This window comes from Nomascus leucogenys, chromosome 4, assembly GCF_006542625.1.
Source record: "Nomascus leucogenys isolate Asia chromosome 4, Asia_NLE_v1, whole genome shotgun sequence".
NCBI lineage: Eukaryota > Metazoa > Chordata > Mammalia > Primates > Hylobatidae > Nomascus > Nomascus leucogenys.
This window is the reverse complement of record NC_044384.1, coordinates 82,634,636-82,643,479: the sequence shown is the minus strand read 5'-3', so window position 1 is coordinate 82,643,479 and position 8,844 is coordinate 82,634,636. Positions and strand designations below refer to the sequence as shown.

At 40.1% G+C, this 8,844-nt stretch overlaps 1 pseudogene; it reads right to left on the bottom strand.

The window, feature by feature from the left end:
• Nucleotides 1–7,145: 7,145 nt before the first annotated feature.
• On the bottom strand, nt 7,146–8,486 carry LOC100589108 (annotated as a pseudogene).
• Between the last annotated feature and the right edge of the window lie 358 nt (nt 8,487–8,844).

The window sequence follows — 8,844 nt, the reverse complement described above, 5'->3', positions numbered from 1 at the left end:
AAAGGCAATATATGACAAACCCACAGGCAACTCATTTTTTTTTCAGTGCCTATCTTTTTCCTGCAGTAGGGCAACTCATTCTTAATGGGGAAAAGTTTAAAGTAGTCCCTCTAAGAACTGGAACAAGACAAGGATGTCCACTCTCACCATTCCTATTCACCATAGTACTAGAAATCCTCACCAGAGAACTCAGGCAAGAGAAAAAACAATAAAAGTCATCCAAATGGAAAAGAAGAAGTCAAATTATCCCTGCTCCCTGACTATAGGATCTTATATCTAGAAAACCTTAAAGACTTCACCAAAAAAAACTCTCAGCTTTGATAAATTCAGTAAAGTTTCAGGGCACAAAATTAATGTGCAGAAATCAGTAGAATTTCTATACACCAATAATGATCTAGCTGAAGACCAAATCATGAAAGCAATCTCATTTACAATAGCTGCAAAAAATACCTAGGAGCATATTTAAACAAGGAGGTGAAAGATCTCTGCAAGGAGAACAGCAAAGCACTGATGAAAGAAGTCATACACAACACAAGCAAATTGAAAAATATCCCATGCTCATGGATTAGAAGAACCAATATTGTTAAAATGATTATACTGCCCAAAGCAACCTAGAGATTCAATCTAATATCTATCAAATTACCAATGTCATTTTCTACCAACAATCCTAAAATTCATATGGAACCAAAAAGGAGCCCAAATAGCCAAAGAAATCCTAAGCAAAAAGAATAACGCTGGAGGCATCACATTACCTGACTTCAAATTATACTACAATGCTATAGTAACCAAAACAGGATAGCACTGGTACAAAAAATAGGCACATAGATCAATGTAACAGAATGAAAAACCCAGAAATATGCCACGTACTTACAATCAATTGATCTTTGACAAAGTCAGCAAAAATATACATTGGGGGAAAGGACATCCTATTCAATAAATGGTGCTGGGAAAATTGGATAGCATATACAGAAGAATGAAACTGAACCAATACTTTTCACCATATACATAAATTAACTCAAGATGGATTAGAGACCTAAATGTAAGATCTGAAACTATAAAACTCTTAGAAGAAAACCTAAGAAAAATTTTTCCATACATAGCCTAGGAAAAGAATTTATGACCAAGTCTTCAAAAGCAACTGCAACAAAAACAAAAATAGACAAATGAGACTTAATTAAACAAAAAAATACTACTGCACAGCAAAGGAAAAAATCAACTGAGTAAACAAGACAACTACAGAATAGGAATAAATATTTGCAAATTATGCATCTGACAAAGGGTTAATATCCACAATCTAATAAATAGCCCCCATTAAAAAGTAGACAAAGGGCAAAAACAGATATTTTTCAAAAGAAGGCATACAAGTGACCAACAAACATATTAAAAATGCTCAACATCACTAATTATCAGATATATTAGTTCATTTTGCCTTTCTATAAAGGAATATCTGAGGTTGGGTAATTTATAAAGAAAAGAGGTTTATTTTGGCTCACAGTTTTGCCAACTGTACAAGAATCATACTGCCATCACCTTCCGCTGGTGAGGGCCTCAAGAAGTCTACAATCATAGTGGAAGATGAAGGGGGAGAGGCATGTCACATGGCAAGAGAGAGGGGAGAAGGTGCCAGGATCATTTTAGCACTCAGCTCTCACGTGAACCAGTACAGTGAGAACTTACTCATTACCCATGAAGATGGCACCAAGACATTCATGGAGGATCCACCTCCATGACCCAAACACTTCCTACTAGGCCCCACCTTCAACAATGAGGATCATATTTCAACATGAGATTTGGAAGGGACAACCATCCAAACTATGTCGTTCTGCTGCTGGCTCCCCAAATCTCATGTCCTTCTGACATTGCAAAGTACAATTATTCTTTTCCAATAGTCCCCCAAAATCTTAACTCATTCCAACAGCAACTCAAAATTCCAAAGTTCAAAGTCTCATCTGAGACTCAAGTCAAGCTCCTTATAGCCGTGAGCCTGTAAAATCAAAAAATGAGTTATTCCACAATACAATGGTGGTACAGGCATTGGATAAACACTCCCATTTCAAAAGGGAAAAGTTGGCCAAAAGAAAGGGTTAACAGGCCCCACCCAAGTCCGAAACCAAGAAGAGAAGACATTAAGTCTTAAAACTCCCAAATAATTTTTGACTCCATGTCCCTCATCCTGGGCACACAGGTGCAAATGGTAAGCTCCCAAGGCCTTGGGCAGCTCCACCCCTGTGGTTTTGCCGGGCACATCCCCTGTGTCTGCTCTCACCAGTTGCAATAAAATGTGTGCCGCTTCAAGAGTGCACACTGTCAGTGGCTCTACAATTCTGGGGTCTGGAGGGGAGCAGCACCTTTCCCACAGGTCCAGTAAGCAGTGCCCCAGTAGTGACTCTGTGAGGACTCCAATCCCTCATTCTCCCTTGGCACTGCCCTAGTAGAGGCTTTCTGTGGGGACTCTACCCCTGTAGCAGGCTTCTGCCTGGGCACCCAGGCTTTGCCATACATCCTCTGAAATCCAGGTGGAAGCTGCCAAGCCTCCACCACTCTTGCATTCCGTACATCTGCAGACTTACCACCACATGAACACTGCCAAGGTTTATGACTTGAGCCTTATGAAGCAGTGGCTATTTTGTGCAATGTTGAAATAATTTAGCTCCACATTCCCCTTGAAAACTGGCACAAGACAAGGAAGCTCTCTTTCACCATTTCTATTCTACATAGTATTAGAAGTCCTAGCCAGAGCAATCAAGCAAGAGAAAGAAATAAAGCCCTGGTTCCTTTATGCAGCCTGCATGAGGAACCATTAGGACTTTCAAGACAATATTTTCAATAGGAAGGATTAAGAGATGTCTTTTAGAAAATTGAAGAAGCCCTCTAATATTTTGAACAATTGACCTCTTTGAGAGCATGTTACAAAAGATAAACACTATGTGAGTTCCTAACCTTAAAAAAAGAAATATCTTTTCCAGTTTGATCACTAAAAGTAGCCCAATAGCAGCAGAACTTTTCTCTACCACAAATATTTTTGCTACTCCCTAAGCCCAGATTTTAATCATGAATACTGCTCACCACAGAAGGAACCAGGGCTTATTGGAGGAAGTTCACCTAAACTTTGGAAACAGAAAAAGATCCAACATAAACTTAATATTTCCAGAAAGCAATGATGCTGTTAAAATTGAATGATTCTTTTTTTTCTGTAAGTTATAATAATACTTCTTTTTTTTTTAATTATTATACTTTAGGTTTTAGGGTACATGTGCACAATGTGCAGGTTTGTTACATATGTATCCATGTGCCGTGTTGGTTTGCTGCACCCATTAACTCGTCATTTAGCATTAGGTATACCTCCTAATGCTGTCCCTCCCCAGTCCCCTGACCCCACAACAGTCCCCGGAGTGTGATGTTCCCCTTCCTGTGTCCATGAGTTCTCATTGTTCAATTCCCACCTATGAGTGAGAACATGCGGTGTTTGGTTTTTTGTCCTTGCGATAGTTTACTGAGACAAACATTGTGGAAGTCAGTGTGGCGATTCCTCAGGGATCTAGAACTAGAAATACCGTTTGACCCAGCCATCCCATTACTGGGTATATACCCAAAGGACTATAAATCATGCTGCTATAAAGACACATGCACACGTATGTTTATTGCGGCACTATTCACAATAGCAAAGACTTGGAACCAACCCAAATGTCCAACAACGATAGACTGCATTAAAATTGAATGATTCTTAAAGGACCAAGAAACCAGTTTAAAGAGGCTCTTTTGTGCAGTGTTGAAATAATTTAGCTTCACATTCCCCTTGAAAACCAGCACAAGACAAGGAAGCTCTCTTTCACCATTTCTATTCTACATAGTATTAGAAGTCCTAGCCAGAGCAATCAAGCAAGAGAAAGCAATAAAGTCCATCCAAATAAGAAGAGAGGGAGTCAAACTATCTCTGTTTGCAGACAACATGATTCTATATCTAGAAAACCGTAGTCTTGGACAAAAAGCTCCTTCACCTGATAAACGACCTCAGCAAAGTTGCAGGCTACAAAATCAATGTACAAAAATCACTAGCTTTCCTATACACCAACAACAGCCAAACTGAAAGCCAAATCAGAAAGGCAATCCCATTCACAATTGCCACAAAAAGAATAAAATACCTAGGAATACAGCTAACCAGGGAGGTAAAGATCTCTACAATGAGAATTACAAAACACTGCTTGAAGAAATCAAAGAAGACACAAACAAATGGCAAAACATCCCCTGCTCACCTTGCAGGTCGCTCCTTTCCCAGCCATGGATAAAAACTGAAGCCAGGAATCTAATAAGGAATGCTGATTTCCTCAGTTCGATTTTGAAGAATGGGGAAGGCTATTCTAAAGAAAAAAATGGGACTTGTTTTCTGGGCAGATCTGCAAGGCTGGCTTTAAGAGCACAAGGAGGGAAAGTAACGAAAGGGCTGGACTACTATAAAAGTTACAAATACGTAGTTAGACCAATAGATTTATGCAGTCAGGTTTTTGTCATGTAATTTATTAACTATTACAGAAACACAACTAAGAATATCAAGTATTTCTCTCACTCTTGACAGATAAAAAAATCAGTTAACTTAACCCTTTGCTGTCAAAAGAGTTGGCGTTTCCTGTTCTGGGTGCTACTGCCAAACGTTCTGGTACTTAGAGTCGGGATGCACAACTTAAACCACCGACTTATCAATGCATCCACCTGTGTATTGCAATTGGCCATTACCTTAAGCACTGAACCACCCGGGTTTAGTTCAGCCATTTCAAGAAGTATATTTAACATCGGTAGTTCTGCTTTATTAAAATGCAGCAGAGGTACTCTTTTGTCCCTTCCATTTATAGTTCTCTGAGAGAGTTCTATTTTTTGGTTTTGTGTTTTCTTTTGCATTTTATATCATGTATTTATCCCTGAAGATGTTTTGTACTTTTTTTTAAGGAAAGGAATTATTTTGTGTATATATAGATACTTGCATGATATACCGTAGTCAACATTCGGTTCCTCGAAAGGTCTTGCTGCTGTCAGGTGTTATGCACTCCGTCCATCATAAACTGTATGAAACACATTTCATGTGTAAATAAACGTGGGACATTTGGCCCTTAAAAAAAATCCCCTGCTCATAGGAAGAATCAATACTATTAAAATGGCTATACTGCCCAAAGCAATTTACAGATTAAATGCTATTCCTATCAAACTACCAATGACATTCTCCACAGAACTAGAAGAAACTATTTTCAAATTCATATGGAACCAAAAAAAGAGCCTGAATAGCCAAGGTAATCCTAAGGAAAAAGAACAAAGCTGGAGGCATCATGTTACCCAACTTCAAACTATACTACAAGACTACAGTAACCAAAACAGCATGGTACTGGTACAAAAATAGGCACATAGACCAATGGAACAAAATAGAAAGCCCACAAATAAGGCCACACATCTATGAGCATCTGATCTTCAACAAAGCTGACAAAAACAAGCAATGTGGGAAAGACTCCCTATTCAGTAAATGATGCTGGGATAACTGTCTAGCCATATGCAGAAGACTGAAGCTGGACCCCTTCCTTTCACTATACACAAAAATCAACTCAAAATGGATTAAAGACTTAAATGTAAAACCTAAAACTATAAAAACTCTGGAAGACAACCTAGGCAATACCAACCTGGACATAGGAACTGGTAAATATTTCATGACACAGACAACAAAATCAATCACAACAAAAGCAAAAATTGACAAGTGGGATCTAATTAAACCAAAGAGCTCCTGCACAGCAAAAGAAACTCTCAACAGAGTAAACAGACAGCCTACAGGATGGGAGAAAAATTTTGCAAACTATGCATCTGACAAATGTCTAATATCCATCATCTATAAGGAACTTAAAAAAATTTACAAGAGAAAAACAAACAACCCCATTAAAAAGTGGGCAAAGGACATGAACAGACACTTCTCAAAAGAAGTACAGCCAAGAAGCATATGAAAAAAGCTCAGTATACCTGATCATTAGAGAAATGCAAATCAAAACCACAGTGAGATACCATCTCACACTAGTCAGAATGGCTATTACTAAAAAGTCAAAAAATAACAGATGCTGGCAAGACTCAGGAGAAAATGGAACACTTATATACTGTTGGTGGGAGTGTAAATTAGTTCAAACATTGTGGAAAGCAGTATGGTGATTCCTCAAAAAGCTAAAAGCAGAATTACCATTCAACCTATCAATCCCATTATTGGGTATATACCCAGAGGAATATAAATCATTATACCATAAAGACCATGAATTATTGGAATTTCACATACCCCTGTGCAATATTCCACATTTCACATGTACACAAATGTTCATTGCAGCACTATTCACAATAGCAAAGAAATCAGCCTAAATGCCAATCAATGACAGATTAGATAAAGAAAATGTGGTACATATACACCATGGAATACTATGCAGCCATAAAAAAGAATGAGATGACGTCTTTTGCAGCAACATGAATGGAGCCAGAAGCTATTATCCTTAGCAAGCTAATGCAGGAACAGAAAACCAAATACCACATATTCTCACTTATAAGTGGGAGCTAAATGACAACAACTTATGAACACAAAGAAGAAAACAACAGACACCGGGGTCTACTTGAGGGCGGGAGTAGAAGGAGGGGGAGGAGCAGAAAAGATAACTAGTTATTGGGTACTAGGCTTAATACCAGGGTGATGAAATAATATCTACAGCAAACCCACATGACACATGTTTACCTATGTAACAAACCTTCACATGTACCCCCAAACCTAAAAGTTAAAAAATACATTAATTAATTAATTAAAAAGAGTAAATTAAAAAAGAAAGGACTTCGTTTCAAGGAGAAACATAAAGATGGAAGGGATGGAAAGAATAGAGGGGAAGAATGGTTAATTGAAATAGTTGAGTAAGTGAAATTCCAATAATTCATAATAACATTCAAAAGAGAAAAGTTAATACAAAGTATGCAAAAAGGGGTTACAAATACCAAAATTATAGGTGAATGATTAATTTTTATTGATTTAAAACAAGCAGAAGATTTTTTTTCTTTGAACTTTTATTTTATTTTCTTAATCATGCAAGGAGACTGCTTATTCCTAAAGTCTTGCAATAAACATAGTAAATAGGCTCCAGGCAGTTGTTCTAGTCTCCCTTACCCTTGTCCTCATATAAATTGATGCCTACTTTCTCATAATCCTTCTCCAGGGCACCCATATCCTCTGGGGCCTCAGGGAACTCTCCCTCCTCCATGCCCTTGCCCACATCCCAGTGCACAAACGCCCTCTTGGCATACATCAGGTTGAACTTGTGGCCCAGGCAGGCCCAGGCCTCAGCGATAGTGATTGTGTTGCTCAGCATGCACATGGCATGCTGCACCTTGGCCAGGTCACCACCAGGAACCACAGTGGGCTGCTGGTAGTTGATACCAACCTTGAAGCCCTTGGGGAACCAGTCCACAAACTGAATGCTACATTTGGTCTTGATGGTAGCAATGGCAGTATAAACATCCTTGAACATCACATCTCCATGGTACAGCAGGCAGCAGCCCATGTACTTGCCATGCCGGGGGTCACACTTCACCATCTGGTTGGTAAGCTCGAAGCAGGCATTGGGGATCTTGGCCACTGACAGCTGTTCATGGTATACCTTCTCCACAGAGATGATGAGTGAATAGGTGGCCAGGGGGAAGTGGATGTGAGGGTAAGGTGTGACGTGGGTCTGGAACTTCATCAGGTCCACATTGAGGGGCCCATCAAAGTGCAGAGAAGATGTGATAGAGGAGATGATTTGGTAATGAGGCAGTTGAGGTTGGTTGAGGTTGGGTGCTCGATGTCCAGGTTGCAGCGGCAAATGTCAGAGATGGCTTCATTGTCCACCATGAAGGCACAGTCTGAGTGCTCCAGGGTAGTGTGAGTGATCAGGATGAAATTTTAGAGCTGGACCACAATTATAGACAGCTATGGGGACTGAGTAGATAAAGAATTCCAGCTTGGATTTCTTGCCATAGTCAACAGAGAGCTGCTCCATGTGGAGTGAGGTGAAGCCAGAGCCAGTGCCCCCAACAAAGCTGTGGAACACCAGGAAGTCCTGAGGTTCTGTGCAGTGGTCAGAAGCTTGCAGATCTGGTCCATCCCCAGGTCAGTGATCCCCTGACCTGTAGTATAGTGACTACAGGCATAGTTGTTGGCAGCATCCTCTGTCCCAGTAATGAGTTGCTGTGGGTGGAAGAGCTGTCAGTTTGGGGCATCAGATCTCATCAATGACCACAGGATCCAGATCCACAAAATCTGGCTGGGGCACATGTTTTCCAGCACCGGTTTCACAGAAGAAGGTGGTGAAGAAGTCATCCTCTCCACCAATGACCTTGTCACTGGGCATCTGTCCATCAAGCTGAGTCCCATGTTTCAGGCAGTAGAGCTCCCAGCAGGCATTGCCCATCTAGACACCTGCCTGCCACGTGTGGACTGAGATGCATTCACACATGGTGAGTCCAGGCAGTGTATCTAACATAGAGTCATGGTGACAGGTGTCAGTGAGAACTGAATTTTTAAGTTCAAGGAGTATATGTGCAGGTTTGTTACATGAGTAAATTGAATGTTGCAGGGGTTTGGTGTACAGATAATTTTGTCACCCAGGTAATCAGCATAATACCCCATAGTTTTTTAATCCTCACCCTCCTCCCACTCTCCACCTTCAAGCAGGCCCCAGAATCTATTATTCCCTTCTTTGTGTCCATATGTACTCAATGTGTAGCTCCCGCTTATAAGTGAGAATATGCAGTATTTGGTTTTCTGTTCCTGTGTTAATTTGCTTAGGACAATGGCCTTCAGCTCCAACCATG